The 27,862-nt window shown below is 33.9% G+C and overlaps 1 long non-coding RNA gene across 1 annotated transcript; it reads right to left on the bottom strand.

Annotated features, from left to right (window-relative positions):
- Positions 1-5,241: 5,241 nt before the first annotated feature.
- On the bottom strand, positions 5,242-6,040 carry LOC113497209. Its single transcript, XR_003400877.1, has 2 exons — positions 5,727-6,040; positions 5,242-5,550 (listed from the first exon to the last, which is right to left on the bottom strand). It is a non-coding gene; the product is annotated as an uncharacterized LOC113497209 (long non-coding RNA).
- Positions 6,041-27,862: the final 21,822 nt, after the last annotated feature.

Raw genomic sequence — 27,862 nt, 5'->3', positions numbered from 1 at the left:
CCAAGTAAACGAGAAAATTGTAAATAAAATCAGCGATTTATTTAAAAGCGTGGCCACTAGCCGACCGGTTCGTAAATATCGTGTACCATTCGGTTTCTCTTGCATACACGCTGTCGGCTTAACCTGTGTTCCGACAATCCTCGGTATTTTGCAGTAATTTATTTCTCCATTGTTTTCCACTTAAAAATTGAATGTTGGACGAAGAAAGTTGTAGTTCGTATTCTTGGACGAAGTTAGTATTATTGTTTGGTCAATTGGCAGAGTCAGTTGAGTTCTAGGGCAAGATAGACGAAACAAATATTTTGAAAAGAATGTTTGCTATGAGAATGATAGATATATGATACGTTATGAAATGAAGAGGCTATATAAAGCGTAGAGAGAAAGCAACAAAAGGGAAAATTCAATAATTAATTTTAAAAATATTTACTTTAGTAAATGTTGAATGGATATTGGCCATTGAATCTGACATTTAAACTATATACATTTTATTCCAGTTTTTTTTTTATTTTACCTACACTAAGCTTTTGACATCAGTTTTAGTAGTTTTAAGTCAACTGTCAAGAGTATTAAATAAACCATAGGAAATGTTAACACAGCCAGTTGAATCCAAATTCTTGGAAAATGATCTAGCTTTACTAAAGTCCCACTTAACTGGGGATTCGGGCTCAAATATGTATGGAGATGTGTTTACCTTCGTTCCTGATACCTGGTAACGAGTGAAGAGGAATAGTTAATTTTAAACTATTATTTAATCTTCAATAACAATAAAAATCGCATTATATGTATTTTTTTCAGCTATTTTAATACACCCATAAGTAACATCAGCGTTTAATAAACGTAATTTTCTTTACTTAGTAAAACTGATAAAAATTCAGAAGCTCTTCCAATTCTAAATTAATGTCAAAAATTGTTAGGTCATTGACTATCTCTGTCTATTCAAACACGCGCAACCTCGAAGTAGGTCAATAAGCAGCAATGTAAAAACCTTTTTATTTACCAACAGATTATCTGTGATTAGCAAGTATTGAGGTAATTGCACTGAAGTAACCTGATTGTCGCAGACTTTTTAAACTATCTTCGTGTGATAAGGGTTATCTATAGTTTTGGAAGATTGGCAAATAGAATCGATATTTTTAACAAAGGTGTTGTAATCTTGGAGACACGGTAATGTTCAAATTTGTTTTGCTGTTGGATGTACATATATGGACCTAGGGCAGGAGTTATAAAGTGCATGGTGCTCCATTTTTGTCCCACTGCAGAGCAAATGGTTTTCATTCTTCTAAATTTCTTTAATAAATTTACTGTTTTAGGAGGCGGCGGCCAATCAAACAGGATTAAGGCCAACAAAATGTGCGCAAGGTTAGCATAAGCGATCTGGATCTGGCCGTTGAAGGCGAAGGTCGAAAGTTGAAGGTTAAAGGTCCAAGGTGTTGGCCCTAGGTACCCTCGCAGCCTCGGCGTGGGTTCAAATCTTCGATTCAGCCAAAGAAAGACCCCAACAAATTAGGTATTTTTTATTAAATGAAACTGAAAACACTTTGAAAAAAATAATGACCATCAAAACTTATTTATTTTTCATTTCTGGGCTTTCATATAATATTGACAATTACATTCTGCGCTTACAAACGTAAAGAGGTAAGTTGTTGGAAGTATGAATACAATGGATATCTCACACCTTAGACAATAAATAAACCTGTGAATGAAACGATAGAATGTTAAACTGTACTCTTGAAGTAAAAGTCACCAAACCAGTCGTTGAAGACGAACCGCAAAAATTGTTATTGTTCGTAGACCTTCATTGTGCACACGTATTTACAGGAAAACTTAGAAAAATCTATGAATTTCACATACCATTTTCGCAAATGGGAAAGTAAGTCTGCCTGTGTCTGTAACACTTTTACAAAAATATTATGAAATTTATGATAAGAATACCTAATTAAACTCGGGGAATTTGAGGAAAATGCGATTTAAAAAAATAGCAAAAGGTATAAACAAAGAGTATAAAAGAGAAATTTTGTGAAGGAAATTGTACAAATGACAAATGAGGACATAGAAAATTAACGTATAAGTGTTTAAAATGTGTTTATTAGGTTCTAATTGGGAACGCACGCATGCAATCTTGTCGGAAACTTCACACATTTAGGAACAAGACAGGTTTCATACGTTATCAAGGCTACCTCATTTTATTGCTTCGAGTGATGAAAGTATTTTTTATCAAAGATAAAAAATATGACGGTAGAAATTTTGTTTTTTTCTGACTAAAACGAAAACTGGTTAAAAAAAGTTAGTCAAAAAAAAGGGCAATAAAAAACATACAAGCACATCATAGCATATTCTTTTTTTAAATAATTGTAACTAAATGTCATGTGCTTGTATAAGTATTCGATTTGTGCCAAAGCCATTAAATAGAAACATATCAGAAAAAGAAAATTAATTCAAACGTTTATTTTTAAGAATGTATATTTAAATTTGTTGGCGCCAACGTTTCTATTATTATTTCACTGTCACGGACAGTTGGTGTTAGGTCACCGCTAGTTATACACCTACGGGATTACGACGAATTTAATATTAGTTTTTTAGATTTGTTAATTTATTGTTGATAGTGTAACGAAAAACAGAATTCTCGCAGTTGAATTCAAGGCCTTTTACTTGCCTTCAACATTTACAACATAACGTTTAAGACAAACACGTTTAATTACCAAGGTGCCACAAGAATAATCCAATCGTAAATTAAAACAGCGATACACGTATATCAATTTATTGACGCCTTAAAGCTCATCATTGAATTAACATAAAGTAAATTGCTATTGAGCATGAACTGCACCTCGTGTCAAAGAGTGTACCACTAACGGTAGTTCCATAATTGCCGTTGAAGAAAAGAGATGACGCTCTACGTCGGGTATATTGCTCTCTCGCTTCAACAAGCTGTTATATACGTTCTTTAAAAGTTAGTAGTAGAGTCTCAGGACTTCTTTAACGGAACTAGTTTCCACGTGGGCGAAGATCTGAGCCACGATTTACTACCTAAACAATTGTTATCTTTAACTGGCATGAGCAGATTTATAGTGGCAGGAGACAACTAGTAACTTAAGTTGTTTTAAATTCAATTTCCAACTGTGAAGAATAAATAAGTAATTACTTCTTAAGGTTTTTAATTGACCATTTTTATGGGTTTAGGGTAAAGTACGCATCCATATCTTGCAAGTTATTGTACTGACGGTGTAACTCGAACTCAATAAAATAACTCACATCGAAGTAATTAGTAGTCACTATACTAAATATTATAAAGCTTAAGAGTTTGAACGAGTTTGTTTGAACGAGCTTATCTCAGGAACTAATGGTCCTATAGAAAAATTATTTCAGTGTTACGAAAATGTTGATTTATTTTAACCGTAACTATGTATACACGAAACTACGATTAATTTACAATTTCAGAATATCCATACACAATGAACTGTTCGGAAATCACCATTATATCCCATACAGCTTTCAAAAACATGAGCAAAACTCAAATTTTACGACATTGTTCAGCATCGGAAGTACAAAACACATTTTTAGTGAATGAGCTCGGTAAATCCTTTCCTATCTCAGTCTGACACTTAAACGGTGATTTAAAATACAATATAATCAAATTTCCACTTTAGAAGGTCCAATATCTTGGCGTTTACTTTGGCAGTAGAAGCTGCCTACAGCCACGTCTTGTACAGGTAACATTCATCGATGTCAACTTGAACTTTATTGAAAATATTCGTCGAGACGCCAAAAACTAGTTTCGAGACACACGGCTGTTTAATCAGGAACTATTTCGCTTATGTTTTATTTACGTCATTTTTTGATTTATTGGTTGTTGGTTCAATTTATTTGAACAAGTAGACTATGGAAAAATTGATTTTGCTATAAATTGTTATAGAAATAGAAATTTAATCACTCATCACATTTTTGTTTATTACATGGGCCAAACAAATTATGTGATAAGTAGTACTAGCTATCACAGTTCGCAAGTTACAGCCTGGTGACAGACGGAAAAACAGACAGGTTACAGTATTCTGTTTTTAGCTTTTAGGTTCAAAATAAATCAAAAGAAACACCAAATATTGTATTTTTATTCTCAAGATAAACATTATAAGAATCCTGTATCAGCTTTTTAGCTACATATTCTTGCTTTAGCTAAAGCTGAGATAGGTCATCAAGAGAGGCAAGTTCGAATCCCATCTGAGGTTTACAGTTTGTACCGTATTTTTATAAAACTGAACTAAAATAGCTGCTTCCAAATTAAATTACTCACTTAATGCCAATTAAAAACACACTTCTATAGCATTTCTGTATTTCGTAGAAGTATGAATGACGTAATATATTATAAATTAAATTCCTTTTTAATTTACTCACCATGGAGGAAATAGCGGTTATAAATAAACTCGTGGGTTTTCTAACATATTTTCCTTCATAATTTTCCCTGCATTCATAAAGATATTAATAATCTTAAGTTGTGTTCCTTGTTGTGAAACAATCATTTATCTATGAGAATAAATGCGATATAAATAACAATAATATGGGAAAAATGTATTATTTTTCATATACCTATATTATGCAAGAACAATTCTCTTGATTTTTGTTCAAAATGGATAATTCCAATTTGAGTATCTAGAGTCTCGCAAGCAAATCTCCAGTCTCTTGCTATAATTATATTTGATTACACGTTAGTGACTGCAGTATATTGAATAATGTATCTAAAATAACGTGTTCATTGCTTTAAAAAGCCGTTATTCTAAATACATCAGTATATGGTGTAATTTTTAGAACCCCTCGGAATTGGGTGCCTTTACCTTAATTAGTAAATAAAAACCTCAACCTGCACATTGCAGTTATGGAGTTAGATAGAACCATAAAAAGCCCAAATTGATCCGGACTTAAGGTAATAAACCAAAAACGATGACGTATAAGAAGAAACCCCTGACGTCTAAAGAAACATTTAAATAGCAAGCAAATGGCAGATTTTATTCAGACCCAAACACATACAGTTAAATACGGATTTTACGAGGCCACCAAGTCAGAAAACGCTATTTGAAAACAGTAAAGACTGAGGCGCGCTTGATGGCAGTATGAGTCGTTTAAAATTTACAAGCACTGGATAAGACCGAGCTATAAAAATCAGCAATTTGTGAAGGCCTGTAGCGGTGTTACGTGTTTTGCGAATATATAAAGATGGCTTAATGTGTAGTTTTTATTTTTTTGACAGCAATGATTGTGCGGCACTTGCCTGGTAGTAGGCTTGCCGGCAGGTAGGTAGGTAGGTAGGTCCAAATAAAGCAAATCTTTTTTTTGAGGAAATTTGTCTTTATTTCGGCCAACTTCCGTTGCCCCAATCACACCCAGATCAGGAGGTCGTAGAAGTAAACTGGGAACACTGGCCTGAACCGTGGGTAGCTCTGGCGGCGGCCTTGCTCCTTCCCAGGTACGCTTCCGGTAGTCCAGACAGGATCCGGTCGGTCTTCCACTCGCCGCAAGGTAGAATAGGTTGCGAAGCGAGGGTCCAAGGTGGAACATAAAATCCTGGAAGCGCAGACACAAGGCAAGCGTTAACAGAGCTCGGACCACGTAGCCGGGTCCAAAGGTCACAGTGTCCCAGCAACAAAAGAAAAAAAGGAACAGCTGATTCTAGCTAGAATGTTAAGCAAAGGAGAACACCTTACAATAGAAACACTATCAAGCAATGCATGGAAACTTACCCCAGCGGGATTTCCGATTCGGATTTGTTTTTTAGAACAACCACGTATTAATTAGGCACGATGTTACGGTATCTGAGAGCGTGTGACACAGCCGTCACGTCTGATGCACTTAAGTCGTCTGCCGTTTGCATTTAACGAATGTGCCCGAGCGGAGCCGAAGAGTGGCGAGCGGCGCGACCGGTTTTTAACTTGTTTAGCGATGCGCAGGCGCAATAGATGCGCGGACCTTTGCGTAAACAATTAATATTGGGTTCCGTAGTACATTTATGACAAGTTAATTATATTAATATGTAGTTTAAATTTATAAGTGATAGAATTGTGTTTCTTTTAGTTTAATTAAGGCGTTTTAATAATTTTAGAGTTAAGTTTTATAATGATTCTATTGTAATTATTTGTAGTTTTATAATTTCTAACCTATTCTTAGAGCTAGCAAGGTACAACGTTACAGTACCCCGCCGCGAAGTGAAGGATTTTCCGTACTTAGAATAGAAAATCCGCTATCACTACCAACTGCAAACTTACTAATACGTTCAGGCTAACATTCATACTTCACGCTTACATACAAGGTATCACACCGTCTTTAGCCTTTTAGTTTATGACTTGAGACTCTAACAAACAGAGTAACAATTATATAGTATCAATTGTTCTCGTTAGTAAGTTTGTATGTAAAAAAACGGATATAATATTTAATACATAAGTTAAGTAGATAAGATGTTACTATTAAGACTAGGTTAGATATATTAGTTTATTTTATAATTTGTAATTTAGTTATTTTAGATTTATTTATTTATAGATACTATGTTTTATAATTTGTAATTTTAATATCTTTGATATGCCAGGAGCCTAGTGGTTTTCCAGACATATCAGCTAACTCGTAGACAAGAGGAGATTTTTTACCAATTATTTTACATTTTATAAATTTCGGTGCTAACTTTTTATTGAAATATTTGTCCTTGTCACTAAGGTAAAACGTCTTCCTCCACACTATATCACCAATGTTAAATTCAGCCGGTTTCCGGCGTAAATTATAATGTTGACTATTACGACTGTGAGCTTGTAGAAGTAGTGACTGAACTTTATTAAAGATAGAAGATAGGATACCTATGTTCTCCGCGTAGGAATCGCGAGGTTGGAAAATTAAATCATCTTCAGTATCAGTGTCGATATAATGTGTACCACAAGTTACTAATTCACGTCCGTATACCAGAAATGAAAGAGTGTAGCCAGTTACTTCATTTACGGAACAATTCACAGCGAATTGTATTTTAGGTACTAGTAGATCCCAGATGCGATGATCATTAGAGATGAACGTGGAAATGGCAGTCATTATCGTTTTGTTATAACGTTCAACTGTGTTTACTTGAGGTGAATATTTAGGTGTAAAATGCAACTTAGGGACTTTATATTTCTCAAGCATATGTTTAAGCGTGGTACTTACGAATTGTTTACCATTATCCAAAATCACAGTGGAAGGGATGCCATGTATTAGGAATACATGCTCCTCCAGTATTTTGGTAATAATTTCAGCGGTAGCGCGCTTGATTGGAAATAGTAAGCAATACTTACTAAAACAACAAGTGACAACTAGAATAAAGGTGTTTAGTTTCCTGGTAGGGGGTAGGGGTCCTACTAGGTCGACGCTAATAACTTGGAAAGGTCTAGTGCAAGGTTTAGGTCTACCCATTTCACCTAGGATCGCGTGATTTTGGTGTTTATGCGCGACACAAGTATCGCAAGAAGTGACCGCTTTTACAACGTCTGCATGCATGCCTGGCCAGAAATAACTGAGACTTAACCGTTTAAAAGTTTTAAAAATTCCGAAATGACCCGCTGTTGGGTTCGAGTGGTTTTCGAGCACGATAGCTTGTCTCGACTCAGCAGGAATCACTTCTTTCCACTCGAACTCTTTATGTAAAGGGTTATTACTTTTTGAATAACGGAATAAACGATTGTTTTTAACTAGGTAATTAGGAAAAGATGTAGGGGAATTTTGACAACCATTAAATATATTTAAGTACCACTGATCATTAGTATTAAGTAGAATGTTATTAGAATTTATAGCCGAAATTTTACATGAACGTGACAATGCATCAGGGATAACATTATCAACGCCACGCCTGTGTTTAATTTCAAAATTAAAGGCTGATAGACGGACACCCCAGCGAGCTAACCGTCCCGTTGGGTTACTTAGATTTAGGAACCACTTGAGGGCTGAATGGTCAGTGTAGACGATAAACTTCATGCCATTATCGAGATAGCATCTCCAGTGTTCCAAAGCTGTTAAAACAGCCAAAGCTTCACGCTCCGTAATGCTATAGTTCTTTTCAGGTCCAGTCAAGGTTCTACTGTAGTAGGCAATAGGGTGCTCAACTCCTTCTGTGATTTGGGTTAGCATGCCTCCAACACCATAATCGCTAGCGTCTGTATGCACTTGAAAGGGAAGATTAAAATTGGGGCAAGATAGAATAGGGGCAGAAATTAATAGTTCTCTTAATTTATTAAAGGACTCCTCGGCTTGGGTAGTCCAAGAAAAAGGATTATTTTTTTTATTTGTAGAAGTTAATTTATTTAAAGGACCAGCAATTGAACTAAAGTTAGGGACGAACTTCCGGTACCACGAAGCTATACCGAGAAATCGCTTAACTTCTTTTTTATTTGTAGGTGTAGGGTAGTTGACAATAGTCTCAATTTTTGAAGGATCAACATGAAGACCTTTAGAGTTGATTACATAGCCAAGGTATTTAAGTTCATTACGAAAAAAAACAGATTTTTCAAAGTTAATAGTTAAATTAGCCATTTTTAGTTTTTTATGAACTTTTAGAAGTAGAGAAATATGGGATTCGAAATCAGGACTAGCCACCACAATATCGTCTATGTAAACAAATACGGAGTTTTCAAATTCAGGTCCATAGAATAAGTTATCAACTAGTCTTTGTTGTGTAGCCGGTGAATTTGTCAACCCGAAAGGCATAGTGACAAATCTGAAGGTACCACGATGCGGAATGTAGAACGCAGTTTTGTTACGGTCAGCTTCAGAAATTGGAATCTGCCAAAAAGCTTTAGATAGGTCTATACTACTTAGGTATTTAGCATTTTTCAGGTTGTCTAGAATCTCAGATATGTAGGGTAATTTGTAGGCATCCTTTTTAGTTACCGAGTTTAGTTTCCTGCTATCCAGACAGAACCTAAGCCTGCCATCTTTTTTAGGTATAAGTAAGACAGGGGAAGACCAAGGGCTCTCACATTCTTCAACCACACCTAGAGCTAGCATTTCATCCAGTTCCTCAGATAAAATACGTTGCTTCTCTGGAGAAACGCGGTAGTATCTTTGTCTAATAGGTATAGAATCTCCAGTATCAATCTGATGCATGACTAGATTAGTTCTACCTAAACCACGCTTTTCAGTAGAAATATCCTTAAACTGATCGATTACATTATCAGCGGTAACACGTTGATTATCTGTTAGTTCATGGTAGGAATGTAACACAACATTTGCTTCAGAGACCGTGTTTACGTTAGTAGGGCAATTAGACAAACTATGTAATGAAATAGAATTGTAAAATTTTGGAAAGAGATTAAATTTTGTCCAAAAATCAACACCGAGTATGAGATTGGTTTTTATAGTAGGTATAACATAGGCTTTTAAAATATGAAATTGATTTTCGAATGTTACGGGTAAATTAACATAACCAATAGTAGGTAAATTTTCGCCTCCTGCAGCAGTGAAGGTTTTTAGGTCTTTATGAATAGCTAGGCCGATAGGTTTTAGATATTCAAGGCAATTGTTACCTAGAATAGTTGCAGCTGAGCCAGAGTCTAGTAATCCACACAAAGTAATATTACCAACCTGGACAGTTGCGTAGGGTCGAATATCATCTATAGGTTTTTTATCGAAGATTGTTGTAACAAAATAGCTTGAAAAGAAAGTTTTAATAGTTGATAGCCAATTTTGCCAATCGTTAACATCAAAGTTTTTAGAATTTTTAGTTTCATCTTTTATATTACGACAATCTTCAGTAGTTAGTTTTTTGAATTAGATTTTGTATGACACTTAGGGCAATCAGGGTATTTTACGTTTTTAGTTCCACATTTAAAACAAATAGGGTACCTGTTAGCATTACATTGACTCAGGGGATGATCAGAGTTACGACAACGTGGACAGAAAACAGTTTTTGTGTTTGAACTAGGCTGTGATATAGCAGATATACTAGTGTTTGGTTTTTTATTAAAATGAAGGAAATTATTATTACCATGTTGATTTTTAAAATTAGTTTTAGTGTAAGGTGAATTATTATCAGGATTGTTGTATTTATTGTATCTATGTTGATTGTAGAATTTAGGTTTGTTTGAATTAGATTCATTAAATTTTGAGAAGGCAAGATCTGGAGCCAAGGTTTCACCTGTAACTCTAGGAGGTTCTTTAAATTGCGAAGTTATAGACTGTATTTTTTCGAAGTTCTTGCAGATTGTTTTTAAGCTGTCAATAGAATTTATTGATGATGAGTTAGACGCCAGCACACTAGCATAACAAGGTCGAATGTTATGTAGAAGGATCTCTAGTTTTTCTTGTTCCGATATTCCTTTACTAAGCCTGGAGAATAATTCTATCATTTTAGCAAAATAAATTGTGATGGTCTCAGAATCACCTTGAGTACGCTGCCGAATCTCAGACAGAAGTCGGTAGTCATAGTCGAACTGACTGAAATCTTCAACCAGTACTGTCACTAGTTCATCCCACGTAGACACAGAGGTTCTGATACTACGGTACCAATGCAACGCGTCACCCGTAAATATTTCCGTGGCGTAAGCTAACAGCTTCGAAGAAGGTATGTTCCTAGCCGTGCTGTACTCCTTCACCCTTTGTATAAAGGCGTGAACGCAAGATTTGCCATTATATTTAAGTTTTTGTAGATCACTAATATGCGAGCGGTCACAATGTATCGACACGTGTGGTGGATTATCACTAGGTGGAATTTGATGAACAACATCTACTACAGGCTCACAGCTAGTAGGATTAGCAGATTTATTAATTGTGTCTAATTTTGACGAAAGTGTAGTTATATGTTTTATTAGTGATTTTATTTTGTCTGCATATTTAGTATCCGAAACATCTAAACGTTTTATACGGTGATATAGGTGATTGCATAAAGCTCTAGTACGTTCAAAGAGATTATTATCGAACTTATCTTCAAGGTTCTTAACGCGTGATAATAGCTCGCTTAAAGATATGCTAGCACCCGAAATATCAACGTCCGGTTCTATGCCCGATTCACAAATGTCAGAAGTAGGAATAATAGGCGTAAGTTTATTAATTTGTTTACGCAGTTCAAGTACCGTTGACGCAGGTTCCTCGCCTCTAATTAGCACCTCGTACACTAATTCGTTTTTGTTCAGCAAAAAGAATTTAATAGGGTAGGTTTCCATGACGCTTAAAGTGCGAAAATTAAGAAAATGAAAACAGAGATAGAATACAAACTACTAGATGGCAATGAAATGGTGTTCTTTACAAGTAAAATTAACTACGATGTGGTGATGAAAAATGAATAAACCCAAAATAAATGAAATGAGATGAGAAATGAAAATCAGTGGGTGACTGAAAATTAAAATTATAGAACAGAAAAAAAAAACAGAGGAAGGAAAGAAATAATAGTGCGAACTGTTACGTATAACCACAATTAATAGTAATTAACTATTTAGAAATAGTTAATAAAGTAGCTTTACAATAATAGTTTCCAATTTGCAGTTAATATTAAATTTAGTTCAATTCAGTTGTACTCAAAATAATATGAAAAAATGTAGGTAGATTTCTTCTTTAAAATAATAACCGTTATGTGCTTCAAAAGTAACGTATACAATACGCAACAGTTAACAATGAACATAAAACAGAAAGACAGAAGAAAACACAGACACAGAAATAAATTAGAAAAGAAAAAGAGTACAGTATGATAATGTGAAAGTACGTACCAGTTCGCTGAGTCACCGTCTCGTTCACAATAACGTTGTAGGTAGAAGAATATCTAGCAGCTGACAAAGGTCTAGAACCTAGATGTGATTAGGCAACAGAAACCACGTTGGGCGCCACTGCGGCACTTGCCTGGTAGTAGGCTTGCCGGCAGGTAGGTAGGTAGGTAGGTCCAAATAAAGCAAATCTTTTTTTTGAGGAAATTTGTCTTTATTTCGGCCAACTTCCGTTGCCCCAATCACACCCAGATCAGGAGGTCGTAGAAGTAAACTGGGAACACTGGCCTGAACCGTGGGTAGCTCTGGCGGCGGCCTTGCTCCTTCCCAGGTACGCTTCCGGTAGTCCAGACAGGATCCGGTCGGTCTTCCACTCGCCGCAAGGTAGAATAGGTTGCGAAGCGAGGGTCCAAGGTGGAACATAAAATCCTGGAAGCGCAGACACAAGGCAAGCGTTAACAGAGCTCGGACCACGTAGCCGGGTCCAAAGGTCACAGTGTCCCAGCAACAAAAGAAAAAAAGGAACAGCTGATTCTAGCTAGAATGTTAAGCAAAGGAGAACACCTTACAATAGAAACACTATCAAGCAATGCATGGAAACTTACCCCAGCGGGATTTCCGATTCGGATTTGTTTTTTAGAACAACCACGTATTAATTAGGCACGATGTTACGGTATCTGAGAGCGTGTGACACAGCCGTCACGTCTGATGCACTTAAGTCGTCTGCCGTTTGCATTTAACGAATGTGCCCGAGCGGAGCCGAAGAGTGGCGAGCGGCGCGACCGGTTTTTAACTTGTTTAGCGATGCGCAGGCGCAATAGATGCGCGGACCTTTGCGTAAACAATTAATATTGGGTTCCGTAGTACATTTATGACAAGTTAATTATATTAATATGTAGTTTAAATTTATAAGTGATAGAATTGTGTTTCTTTTAGTTTAATTAAGGCGTTTTAATAATTTTAGAGTTAAGTTTTATAATGATTCTATTGTAATTATTTGTAGTTTTATAATTTCTAACCTATTCTTAGAGCTAGCAAGGTACAACGTTACAATTGCAAAAATATTTTTTAGAGTAAATAACTATATTACTGGCTTATTTGTCTGTCCGTCTCTTTGACCACCTTTTACCATCTCATAGGCTAGAATATGATAGCTAGATAGTTGTGATATTCTATATATAACTTATACTACACAGCAAGGTGGGATACGGTTATCCGTCATATATTTCACGGCTCTATTTGAGCCCATCTTTACAGTAATCATTGTCTTTTTGTAAATTGTTATCTGCAATAGGGGTAAGTTAGATTGTTATTTTTGAAGTCGATAAATATTCCCAATTTTGATCTAGCAAGCGACGTGCCTGTGTGTCTCAAGACACTTAAACGATCTATAGAGCATCTAGTCTCATAACCGCAAGATATTTTAACGTACAAGAAATGTATTAGATAGTATTGTAAAGAAAGTTTGGAGTTAATTGTCGAACTCCAATTCGTGCAACCATGGTGAGTAATGACAATAGCTTATTACAATTAAAAAAATGGCGTGTAACGTGATCCTACGTTACAAATGTGTTTTTTTTTGCAAGAGTCTGCTGTACAATACCTTCGCGTTAAAATCAAAATTCCTCAACCAAAATCATTCAGATGTCTGAAATATATACATACGACCAATTATTTTCGTCACTAAACTACATTTTTTCTTAAATCACTCGATATTGGCTCAAAATTTGGCAAGTATCGCCAGATTATGTGTCACAATCTATAAGAGTAGATGTCTGGCGTCCGTGTCTGATTTTAGACCTAATATCCATTAATTCTAACATTTTATGATACAGCTATATTTGAAATCCTGTAACTAGCCCTTATGTAAGAATTTAATATAGTAGAGTCGTTGAAATTACCGCTCGATTCCCAATATACATTCCCAAAATTTTGTTGCCCTTGACAATAGTACATACTTGGAGTCTGTTTCACAATCAGTGACGAGCCGCTATCTGGCAGATTAATTAAAAAAAAATGTCATTCTTTGTATGAAAAAATCTGTCAAGTAAATTAAGTGGGAAATTATATGGCGGTGGTGAAACAGGTCCTTAATCGAAAATTGTTATTTGAAAATACGGTCAGTCAACGTACAAACAATTGAGATGTACCGTGCAGTATAGCAGCAATAACATACAAACTACACTATAAAAAGATAATAAATAATGAAAAAAAAAAACACCAAAATAATATTTTCCCGATCGTGTTGAATGGTCAAATAATATGCCTCGCACGATACGCATGTTAAACATACTTTGTCAATAAAAGTCAATTGCATTTCATGTAAAATTAAACTAATTTATTACATTACTAGCAATCACTATTCAAAGCAAAAAGGAACTATAGTAAATTTATTATAATTTTTGTCATTTTATTATACTAAATTCCGATTAAGAAGTAAAGTAAAATTATTCACTGACTTGAGCAATTAAAGTGATATATTTTATGGAATAGGGGGCTTCCTGTGTCTAAAAAAATATTAAAAAAATATTATATTATAAAAAAGACTTCAAAAAATTTGATCTAGACTTTACTAACGCGTGACACCGTTATAGATAAGTTTCTGGGAAAAAGGTTATTTACCCAGAACGGGGACATTTAATGAGATCGATTACACGATACATTATTATAATTAATTGATTTTATTATTATTGCAAAGGCATTCGTTTTACAACGACACAAAATTACCATAACAAATACATAACGTTTAGTCGCGAATGATACCTATTATTTTTGATAACTTGTTTGTTTGTCTGTTATGCAAAATCTATACTTCTATCCTTGATTACTGACATAATAAACGCGAGAGTCTGTATGTTTAGCTGATTGTTTCTCGTTTACGCGCAAACCGCTGGATCGGTTTCGACGATTTTTGTTATAAAGTTGTCTCGAATTAACTAATTTTGCCGCAGGCACTACAGTGGGACGTGGTTAGTGCAAATGCAAAAAAATTGTTAACGTAATTAAAAACAAAAGATTTCTTACTAAATCAGATTTACTTTGTTATATGATATAAATAGATAAAACAAAGTTAATTTTCATCGAAAGTATATCAGAAAATCGACAAAGCCGCGTATATTCAATAGTATTTAACCTAATGCGATTAAGTTACAAAATCGATTTTGCATTTTACTACGACAAATTTATATTAACATTTTAAGAGAGATACATACAATTTCGATATTTATAAATCACTTCGGAAATTCGGTTAGGCCATGACCAAGGTCATTTAAATCAATTTCTTATTTTTAAACCGGTTAATAATGACATGATGGAATTTTTTGATTTTTTTTTTTAGGAATATCATTATTGTGGTGATAGTATTTTTAATTGTGTAACATTTCTTTTTGCGGGTGTTTGTGGGTTTTAATTGATCTAGTCAAGTGACCTAATTTTGGAGTGTTTGTGTTGGTTGTCTTTTTACATGGCATAATGGATTTTTATTGTAATAAAACCTATTTTAACACGCCCTCGTCTGCCTATTTTAATTCCCGTACAAGGATTAAAGTAATGAACGCAGTAAGTATTGAAGACAGTTCACGTTATTCACTTATAAACTTACGAAAATTAAAATAACTATTTTGAAATAATTATGCTATGTACACATTAAAAAAAATGTTTTAAGTAATATTTGTGCATAAACAAAATAATTTGATCACATTTTTTGTTTTCAGTTCTTTTTAAAAATAGCCAAAAGCTATTAGAATTTTATCTCATTAGGTTTTTTTTACAACAACGTATACGAAAAGTAAATGAAATAAATTATACAAAAACATAATTTTGTTGCTAGAATAATTTATGGCACGTTAAAGAAAAATAAAAATTATCAAATGATCCTACATAAAAATAGAAGAAACTAGTTCTATAAAAAATTTGGCGTAACCAAACTTATTTAAATTAAAAAAATAAAAATACTCACAAAATAAATTTCATGTTGAACAAAAAATATCCTAAAAAAATCACAAAGGCACAACACTAATTCAATATAATCACCATCACCATACCATCAAACTTTTCTATCACATTTCGTAAACGATCGATTTCGTGTGATTCGTACACTCGGCTGCGCGAGCGCATGTACACATGTGCGCAGAAATTGTGAGACTGGCTTGCTGCGGCGCTTGACTTGGGTGGCGACGGTGATAACGTTATGTAAAGAAGGTGAGAAGTGCCACTGCGAACAATTCTGATAAAGTTGACACTGATTATGTTGATAGGTGATTTATAGATACTTTTTTGCATGTAGGTACTTAATTTTGTATTTAATACTAGTTGAGCCTCGCGAATTTGTCTGAATATTTTTTTTTCTTAAAGATAAAGATAAAGAAGATAAGATAGGATATTATACAGGCAACATTAATGTTAAACAGACAGTTTATTTATATCTGTATTTTACTGTAGGCAAATTGTTGCATTTAGGCAGTCGTCACTATAATTTCATTAGCATCCTATTACCATATCTTTGTGTGCCTATTCGAAAAAAAAAACATTACATTTTGCACAAAACATATCGGACGTAAAAGAAAAGCAACAAGGTTAGTAGAAAAGGCAGAAGTATAAATAAAAACTATCCATTTACTCAACAATTTCAAATATTAAAAAAAAAGCAGCTTCCCTTTCATTGATTTATACTAAACCTTCTGGTTTAACTTTTTACTGGCCGCTGTGAGCTTATGACTAAGAACTTGTGGTAGATAAGCATTCGTATTCGCTGACTAGAAAATAGTATTCGTTTAGCTCGGTTCTGTATTACATAGTAGCATTTAGCGATCCTAGATTATTTTGGTTTTACTTTACAGCTTAGAATATTAAGGTACAAAAATATTGTCCAGGACTTAGTGCTAAACAAACAAAAAATATTTTATCATCTTAAACTGTGGAAATCATGAAAATAAATGATGATGAATGTTGAGTCATTGGCCTAGTAATCGTAAGGAGTGCCGAACATGAGGTCTAAGGTTTGGATCCCGGTTAGTTGTTAAAAATTGCATGGACTATTCTAATTTTCAATGAAATATTTAAAGCGTGAAGATCTTTATAAATAAAAAAAATAAATTACCAAATTGATGAAGTGATTATCAACTTTAATTAACTGAAACGACATCGGAAGGTACAATATTTCATCACTTTTGACACGACCTAATATCTGATGAAGCTGTGATTTGTTTACCTTGACCTATGCAAAATTGTATGTTTAGTCAAAAAAAACAGAAAATACTTTATATTACAAAATAAAACATTTTGAAATTACTGACTACAAGAAAGTTTAGAAGTTTCTTAAGCGTCCATAGGACCCCTATTCTCAAAGAAGGTCACACGTGCGCGTACCGTATGTATTATCACCAGTATGTCATTGTTAACAAGGGCGGTACAGGACGAAGATTTACGATGACTTTAAGAATATTGCGTGAAATTTAAACAATTTGTCATATAAATTAGCTAGTCTAGCCATGACAAATGGTAAAATGTTCCTTGGCAAAGCAATGAATAACGTTTTAATTTGTGTTCTGTTGTTTTGTAAATTGAAGAAATGTATGAGTTGACAGTCGGTACAATTATAAAGAAAGTTGAATGCTGGTCAGACTCGCCACACTGAGGGCTCCGTACAAATAGTCTTAAATGAAATTTACCACAAAACCGTTGAAATGTCCACAATCCCAACCTTGTTCCTTTTCCTTCCATCACCTATGTGTCATTTTTGCCAAAACTGTTTTTTACACAATTGCAGAAAAAGCCTACCCATGCCATACCTAATACTTTTAAATCCATATCGCCTTATTGATCTAAGTGTATCCCAGTAATTATCCAAATCGTTGTGGTTCTAGCCAAATTATATACAACAGAATTTGGAACCAACTATGAGACTATCGACTTCTGGAACAATCGATATTATTTAAAAATACCAGAAGTCTCAGCTCTGCAAAAAGTAATATCAAAATTCATAGTTACACAAATAGCGGTCGAACCCTTTGAAACTAACACCGTCGGTCAAAATGTGAAAGTTTATCGTAATAGTAATTAAAATAGCAATAAGCTGTAAGTAATTCTATTTTATCCGTACAATATTGAAAGGCTTACACGCAAAATACATGGCGCTTGTCTTTATGTACTGGTTTGTCTATTTTGTTGTTGCGCTCAATATGGTCACAGTACAACGATATCACAATATAAAGCTCTCTATTGTAGTCTTATAGTCCTCAAATTTTCTTCTGTTCCTATGCAATTTTTTATCGGCAGATCATTTTTTTTTCAAGTAGGTAACCACGTTTTTTTTCGGTATGCGTCATAAGCTGTTTTTTTTGATATAGGAAATTAAAAACATGGTTTCTAGCCGTAATTGTAAATGAAACCTAAAATGTACTTGTAGTATGAATGATCACTTCTCAAAAATAAAAAATCTGATATGACAATCGAAAATTGAAGTTGTGCGATTTCTAGAAAGGAGCCGCCTGAAAACAATTTAAAAATTCAGTAGTTAAATAATTTCCATTAAACGCTATAATCACATTTGCAGTTGCAATGTTGAGAGGTAAATCTCTTAATTCACCTTTTAGTCTGCCATTAACACTATAACTATCTGGTTTATCACCTTATTACGAAACAGCACAAGTTTCTAACCGGTATATAAATTACTACGATGTGACTTCCCGCTGTTTTTGCTTGACAAATTGTTTTTATACTATGGCTCAATATTGAAACATGATTTTCCCCAAAATGGAAGTAATTTCAACTTCTATTTCATACGTTAAAAGCATCACTTTCCGTTCATTTGCTAGGGATATCATGAACCGTCATAGCCAGATAATTGATTTTTTGAAAAGAACTGGAAATTAATTTCTTAAGCTATTGTTAAAAAAACAAATATGGTCCACAATATTGTTAACATTGTAATTATTGTATTACAGACATACCTAGTAATTGTATAATTATTGTTGTAGTGTTAGTTAAAATTGTCCAATCAAATATCAAAATCTAATCATTAAATATTAATTCACTCTTATATCACCAAATAGTCATCAGTTTCGCACGTCATCTGTTATGACAGTCTGTCTATAGGTCAGTATACCTAAACAAATACATTGTAATTATGGACAACATTTATACCTACATTACCTACGAAATAAAATTTTGTAAAAATCGATGCCGTAATCAATTTTTGAACTGAATGACGGTATTCGTGAATGATTCACCTAAATGTAGTCTTTTAATATTGCTTAGGTCATGGGTTAGAACGTTGTCACACCTCAAATTGGCAAGTTATGTCATTGTGGTTTTGCTTTGTCTTGTATAGTTGTAATCAAATAACTAAAATTATAGAGTCGAAAAATTCGCACAGGCATACACTAATCGGTATTGACTGCAAGAATAGCCGAATGGTTATAAGTCACCTCACCAAAATTACTTTGAGACGTGTCGCGGGTTTGATTCCCGAGTTGGACAAGCATTGATGTGACCCACAAACGTTTGTTCGTGTAGTTGTTTCAGTAGCTTAACACGTGCAGCCTCGGCTTCCTCTTGCAGTTCATTCTGTTTAATTTAAAATATCCGGCTGAAATAAAATCTTCATAATCATCTGATTATCAAATCCAAATTTTACCGTTCATTCTTTGAAATATTACTAAAACGAACTTTTCAAGTTATTTTTTTTTCTCCTAGATGGAAACCAATCTCCATGGTAAGCTTATACAAGCCTTACCAGCAAAACTTTGAACTTACATCAATCAGCCAAACTGAATCCAATAGCATCACTTCCCCTTCAGTCGCAAAGGTCTCATGTTAATAGTTTATGGAAGTTCAAGCAAAACGATTCAATTTACCCGGTAATTACATGCATTGATACCGAAGCCATGTACCCAATAAGCAACGTTCAATTAACAACCTACACGCTAAGACTGAACTACGTCATGACGTTTTAATTAGCGACGCATTAATGTTAATATTCTATAAATAGCAAATTCTGTTTGCATGTTTTATTTGTAGTATCGACATAATATTTACTTGGTACTCAAATTTGCCTCATCTCTTGCCGAAAGACTAAAACTGCTCACAGTAATATAAAAAATACGTGGACAAATTCTGCTTCAAAAAGATTATCCATCAAGAATCCAAAAAATATTCAAGTCTTATTTAGGAAACACATTTCATATTAAGTAAGGGAAATTCGCTGAAGCATTTCTTTTTTTTATTAAAACAAATGCTTCCGCTGTAAGGAACTTAGTCTTCGGTCGAGGGTGTCACTTGCGCAGGACACGAGGTTCAAACAAGTATTCCTGGATCATATAAATCCACACCCGCGACACTTCGCGTACAGAGAGTTTTGGGGTGGTGACCATTTTGGCTAGATGTGCAATAATTTGTATTAAAAGCATCTAATTCGGGTACTACCTTTAATAAATACTTGACAACCTTACTCCTTCTAAACAAACATACCACACGGAAATACATTCTGACCAAAAGTCTTACAAATAAGTCACATCAAACATCTCGGATAAAAACCCCAGAATAAAATAAGATTAAAAAAAAAAGTCACATCAAACAATAGACCAAGCAAACGTCACACGAGAATTCTTCGAAAGCTCATCCTGCCTACGTTCACCTCTTTAAGTCACATTACTGCAGATGTTGAAGCAAGATAGCGAGCGACAGCGGCGTAGAGCGGCGTCCCTCTTGCACGGCTCTGATAATATTGGTTTTAGTTTGGTGGTAGGAGTGGGCATTAACATCTAATGACCCATACTTCCGCGGTATCGATATCGATGTCCCGTCTCGGTCTGTCGATCCCCGTTAGTGTTAATTACGTCATATTAATTTCTGAATAGATTAAGGTGTGGATTGCAATTACTATTATTGTTATGTAGACTGGTAGAATTGTATACTGGGTTGTTTTGTTGCAAAAATCCGTTTGATCCGATTTTTTCTTCGCATCCTTTCTCGTTTTGCTATGTTTTTTTCGATGTGATCGTAAAAAAAGATATCGGTAAAGAAAAGCTTAGCTTAGCCGAATAGTAAGTTTTTTTTATGCATTGTAAATACACGATCTGTAGTGCAGTATTCACAATATTATTGTTTAAAGCATAGGTATGTTCCAAAAACTTGGTCCCACGATACAAGCTTAAAAAATCCACAGACCTCAAAAGCAGCAATTAAGCGCAGCTTACAAATTAGGTCGACATTTTATTAAATAAATGTCTACCATCCTTTATTATTTAATAACAGATTCCTTCACATGATCCACGCAATTAGTACCACTCACACCCATTTTTCGAGCCTTGACCCAAATGTGAGAAAAAAGAACAATCTATCAAGTGTCGAGTTTTAATTATAGCTGTAATCAACGTCAAAAAATTGGGGCTGTCTGGTGATGTGTCATGTCTTTATTATAATGTTACGATTTATTTTTTCGGTAGTGTTTAGGGTTGTCGCTTATAGAGATCGTTTTAGGTCGATAATGTGCCATGAGATAAAAATATAATCATCTTCGTTTTTCTTCATCTGATTTACCCTTAATCTAGCTGAAGCTCGCGGGTCCTTCCGCTTAAATTCGAAAATGATTTTGCGGAACATAAAATCGTTATAAAAACGTATGTTTTAATCCTGGTAATAAACTAGACATATGTGTACCAAGTTTTGTCTAAATTCAATCAGTGTATTTTGCGTGAAAGAGGAACAAAGTTTAACATCCATACATACAAATATTCGCGTTTATAATATTAGTGAGTATCAAATTCTAAATTCTACATCAGATAAACAATGAATAAAAAAAAATGACTCTTAAGCAAAACAACGTGAGCTTTTAATCCTTATTAAAAAAAGACCAATGAACTCAAAAAACAAAACTATTTCTTCTCCGAAAATCCTCACTGTCCCTTGAAACAAAAGGTTAATATTTTAATAAGTAATTGGCAAAAGATTCAAGTACCGTAAAGTGTATTGCGAAGTCCCTACGCAAAGAGGGATGACACTCAATTAAATTATCTGTGTTTACCTTGTTAAGTATATAAACCCTCATCCTTTTCTACTTGACAGGGACAAAAAATGCACATTTAACTTTGTTAATTTTATTGTTCAGTTGAAAATAAATTTAAAATAAAGGTCACCTTAAATGAAAATTGTCTATCTTATATGTTTTTAGTTTATAATGCTCCAAGAGTTCTTTTAAATAAAATGTTCATTAAAACACTTATTTTAAATCAAACATTACAATATCGCTTGGGCTATAAAGTAACATGTTCCATTGTATGACAAAGGCCACAGACAAGAGACAAATGAAACTTAACTTTATAACATTGATTTCTTGATTTAAATTTAAAAAAAAAAATCATATTGTGTATTTCCGATAAACTTATTTATTAAATATTGATACAACGGTTACTTCGCGCGTATAATTTGTATCGTACGATTCGCAACCTCGCCGTCGCGGCGCCGCGTCGCCGCGCTAGCTCATTATTAAGGACTCCGGCTAGAGCCAAAACTAGTCGTGCGATCCCGATAAATACGCATGAGTAAACCATTGTATCAATTAAGTATGAATCACCCTCATGAATGTTATACAAATTTAAATATATTCTCAGAAAATAACAAGCAGAAATACTTAAGTTTTTACTGTTGTGGTTGATCGATTACAACACTGCTGCTTATATGACATGACACAATTGATATCATACAATGTATATTATAAATTATGACACAATGTTTAGAGCAGCATTCGCTAATTTGTCACGTTAGTGATGTAATTTTCGGTCATTGTTGATGGTATCATTGTCTTACGAGCATTTGCTTTGAGATAACAGCATCAAATGGAGTATTTCTTTTAGCGAATTTTCATTTAATAAAGGTTTATTCACGCCTATTTATCATAATCGTCTGATTAGTTTCAGACCCAAACGAAGTCCTTAATCATAAGTGGTCCTGAAATGTCTCTTGAAACTAGTCTAGCGATCATGATAAATTCACGTAACTATGATTAATCCTCATTTTGTCATAAAATTACCAGTTTGCAAAATATCTCACCGCCAGGTATAAGGCATTTTCTCATGTCGAGCGGGTTCACCATTGATTACCGCGTCTGCTCAATGCGGGTTGGCGATATCAGATTTCATTTGAAGTGTTTTCTTATCTAGGGGCATGTCTTAAAGTAGTATATGCAGCTGTAAAAGATAATAGCATACTTCACGGCACTTATTGAAGAGTCTTTCCTTTAAAACAATAATAACACTTGAAATAGTTGGTAGGTAATCAGGATACGTCCTTTTGTCTAATTAAAATAAAAATAATAAGAAAGCTCATATATAGAATTTGAAAAGTCTTTTTATTACTTGCCAGCATTTGACGCAGTGGCCATTTTAATGGCTGCTGAAAAAACAAAAGAAAACTTATGCTTTTTAAAGAAAAATTATTTGTCTCGTTAACTTTTATGGCTAGTATTAAATTACGTTCCATGTTCAAAAATGTAAACGACCGTTTAAACTAAAAGGTAAATCGACATTCTTTTCTTAAAATATTTTCATCAATCTATATGTGGTTTTTTAATCGAAATGAAATGGAACTCAGCCAAGGAAGTGTTATAATCAAAATATAGTGACAACCATGGTAGTTAAGAGAGACATATTGTTCTATTTACATTTAACGGCGTCGGTGTTATACCAATTATCCAATTTAGGCGTAATTTGATACTTGATTCTTAATCTAGGTTAGTTTAACAAAGAATGATTGTATTTGCTAGGATTTGAGGACGAAAAACAGAATTTGTTTTGTCTGACCCTATTTAAAAGACTGTTGAGACCAATCGCTTCTATGAAGACACTGTTTAATTAGCAAACCTATCAAATGTAATGCGCACAGTTTAATTTCGATGCAAAATATATTCTACAAAAGCGCGAATGTTTGTATGTATGGATATTTAGACCTCTTTCCCGCAAAAACCACTGAACGGATTTAGACGAAACCTAGTTGATTATAATTAAAACCATTAGATATACATACCTATTTAAAACGATTGTTTTTCCCCCGATTTTTTGCCTCCCGAGTTCCCGTGCGATCATTTTCGAAATATAACTGGCGGACTCGCAAGCATCAGATAATTTAAAATTACATGATCGAAAGAGGAATCGGTATACTTTCCGACAGATTTACCTTTTTTTTAAAAACTCGAATGACAAAAGGAAACAGCTTGAAAGTCAATTATTTAAACACTATAAACAAAACGTCATGGCCTTATTCTCTACATTCAAATTATGATGTCAACACCATGTCGAGTCATGTTTAAATAATCTTTGTAGAATCAGACCCCAAGCAATGACATAGCGTATCAATTAGCTATAGAGTATTAGGGTCAATATTATACAGTCATCAACATGGTTACACATAGGAACAATATCTAGGGTACCAGTTACAGAATAAAGAGATTATAGTTCTGAACTTGAGGAGGCCTTAGCTCTTGGCTAAGCTATAACCGCATAGGTGTATCCATCACAGGTTAAGCTTCTCTTGACGCGGTTGGTTCGTAGATGGGTGACCATCTTTGTCATAACGAATTCCTTAGTGTTTCGGAAGGCACGTAAAATTGTGGGTTATTCATACATCTTTGATGATATCGTAGACGGTCACCCGTCCACGGATCGACCGTATCAAGTGTAGCTTAACCTGTGATCGATCAAATTGTGCAGTTCAACGAGCTAAGCAATATGATGTTAATAATTATACAAAAATTCAAAAACTTATTTTACAAAGCATTTTAATTTTGAATATGTTACAAGGTAGAAAACCCTTCAATATACTAAAATAGAACCTTATGTTTACGTGCGTTACGTAAAGCTTATTACGTAACTTACTCATAACTATAACTAAGTAATTAGTTGTGAGATGATAAATGGATCTTGGTATGAGAAATATTCCATATAATAATTACTACACTTACAATTTATAGCGTTTGTCCAAATAATACCGATTCTTGATATATTTTACTCAAAAATCACAATTAAATGTTGCTTTAGCGGATAATCAATTCAAATTTCATCATTAACACAATAAAAAACATTTTAATATACATTATAATTATCAATTGTAAAACATTTTTATACAATTCAGCAACTAAAGATTCATCGAAAAATTCCTTGTTACAGTTATTGCCGTTGTGGAAAAGAGATGCCGCTATACACAGTAAAGTGCTCTGTCTCGCTCCCACAGAACTAACTATTCTTTGCCAGACACACGGTACACGCTTCTACGAAGTTGAAATCTCTCTAATTAGATATTAAGATTCAATAAGATCTGTTTTTGATAGTTATTGCTAATTGGCAATGACTGTCGCAAAATTAGATCAGCAATTAAAACAGACTTTTAATTTTGGTTTAGGTATTAGAAATTAAGAAAATCGTCTTATAATATCTTAATTTTTAGGTAGACATCGTAGAAAGCGTGTTGAATAGGCACTCTATATTAATGTTGACAGCTAATTTGGCATTTTTAAATGGCACAGCGCGAGACCCAGATAAGTTGGAAACGGGTATCAAAAGTAATTTTAAAACGAATTAATTGTAGTTTCCATTTCATTAAGACTGCTCAACGGGGTAATTTTCTTCAAGATTTTCTTCTTAAACGAATTTTAATAAGGACTCCGACTGTTTAAAAGATTCCGTTTTCCTTCCTTGAATGTTTAATTAAGATAATTATTTAATATTAATAGTTATAATTTCTCGGTAATGGTACATTTTTTATGAGAAATGTTTTACTGAAAAAGGTTTGCCTAAGTATAACAGATATTTTTTAGAAAGTGCTCATCATTGTTTTTCAGTAATTTGTTAAAATCACACTATGGTACTAAAAAAGGCAAAAAAAAACTTGACATGTGATTTTTTTTTAAATCGAAAACGTTTTACCCCGCATGTCTTAAATAACTAACATAATTCAAATTTAATACAATACAAACTTAATTTAAATCGCTTAATCTTTTCGGGAGATACACGTGTCGAACTTATAACACCCCTCATTCTGCGTCAAGGATTAAAAATACATACAAATTTAATATGTGAGTAATTGATATTCCCTTAACGTAAATATTCTGAATTATATATATATTTATGCAAGTTGCGTCAAAACTTAAAGCAAAACTATTTTATGACTCTACACCTCACTGAATAATAATATGGTTTTTAGTAGCCAGAAAATATATTCGTCTCAGGCGGTGATGACCTCCCAAATACGATTAATCTCTAAGCGACCACTATTTGTATTTTCTTGAAGACTTGTTTCATTAATTATAATTATAAAAAGATTATTAAAATTGAAACGGAAATATTGATTGTCTCAAAACAATAGTTCAATTGATCTCAACCTATCAAACTTTTCCTAACTGCATTTTTTGAAAGCCGTTTCCGTATAATTGGGCTCAAAAAAATCAATTTGAAAGAAATCTTTCTCCCTCAATTTTGATATTTATTACACAATCGACTGTGAAAATTTCAACTCTCTGATTACAACAACGGTTCAAACGATTCTGCCGAACTGAGTGACAGACCAACAGACTTCCTGAAGTGCCTTAGTAAAATCGTTCCGTTTCCACCCTATGGGGATGGAACCCTAAAAAGTATACAAATTCGAAGATCTAAAATAAATTCCTTGTCCAGGTAGAGTCGTGTGAATAAATTCGTAACAGAGAACAACACGTTACATACACCCACGGAGCCGCCACTCACATTGCAATATAATAAATGTTACCAACATTTATGTCAAGCAATTGTCTTTTTGATTGACATTCTATTATTCTATTTAGGCATTTAGAACAGTAGACGAGGCAAGTCACCGATATTCGACGACTTTAGACACCAGCAATGCGCGCTTTTATATAAACCTGTAAAACGTTTGTTGCTTCGAGATTTTGGGAGCTAAGGGTTTCAAAAAAGAGACAACAATAATATATAAAACGCAGGAAATACTTAGCAGAAACACATCATCCCATATAACGTTTGCTACAAAGATTGCATTTTAATTTATTATCTTTAAAAAAAATCTTTGATTTGAAAAGTGAAATTTACGATAAACCGAGGATGAAATGAGTAGATGATATAAAAAAAGATAGCATGAACAAGATTCATGTGAAGATCAAGAGTCAAAGAAGATTATCATAAACAAAGGGGGCCTTTGCCTAACGGTGAGTTTTGCAAGGTAAAAATGACGAAGGGTCAAAAATAGACAAAATTCTGATTTTTTAACTCGTTCCAATCTAAATTTATAACAAAAAAAACCAGTAGCCGTTATCACGATATTAGAACAACAAAACTAAGTACTTTATGTGCGTTTAACGCAGCCCATCCCATTACTGGAGTGATTTCCCCCAGCTAACAAAGGGTAAGCATGTTACGTCTATCGCCTGTGATCTGGCTGACAATGTTGCGTGACTAGAACTAAATGCCTCTTTTAAAAGTTACTACAGAAGGTACACTAATCTTATGTAAGCGCCATCTAGTGACTTTACTAAGACTATTATGATAATTTAAAAATCTATACATGTAGATAAAATTGAAGTGTCAGTTTGTAATATTTAAAAAGTCGTTTTAACTTCATGCTGATTCGTTGATGTGTACGGCACATAGAAGAAAACGGCATTTTTTATATGTCTGTCTATTTTGAGGTGTATTAGTTAATTTTAGGATAATTTTTTTAGGAAAATATCGTTATTTATCTTACAAATATTTTTATACTTAACCTAGTGTCTAGCTAGACAGTTTCAAATAATCTTTAATATCTGATTTACATAAAAAAACTCAAGTCTGATTTCAAAAAACGGTAAACTTCAACCTTCTGTCAAATTACCTATACATTTTACCTTAAGTAAATACTCGTAGATAGAGCTGTTTAGTTGCGTGTGAGATTTGTTAGGGAAAATAATTGTTAGCCGCAGAAGATTAATATATAGGATAGTAATTTGGTTTTCATTGTTTACTATACGAGACCATGATTAGACGAAAGGCGTAGATGGTAGAGTTGGCTCTACGTACTGAAATAAATGGGACTATATAAACTGTACTCCACCTCACTTTTTGGGAAAAGTACTATAATATTCTACTGTCGATAGAGACTTATGAGATAGAGCCTTGCAACAGACGGACATACAAACGGACAGATAAACGTCCAGCTGAGCC

Source organism: Trichoplusia ni, chromosome 1, assembly GCF_003590095.1.
Source record: "Trichoplusia ni isolate ovarian cell line Hi5 chromosome 1, tn1, whole genome shotgun sequence".
Taxonomy (NCBI): domain Eukaryota; kingdom Metazoa; phylum Arthropoda; class Insecta; order Lepidoptera; family Noctuidae; genus Trichoplusia; species Trichoplusia ni.
Note: the sequence above shows the minus strand (reverse complement) of the source record. Positions and strands in the feature narration are given on the sequence as shown.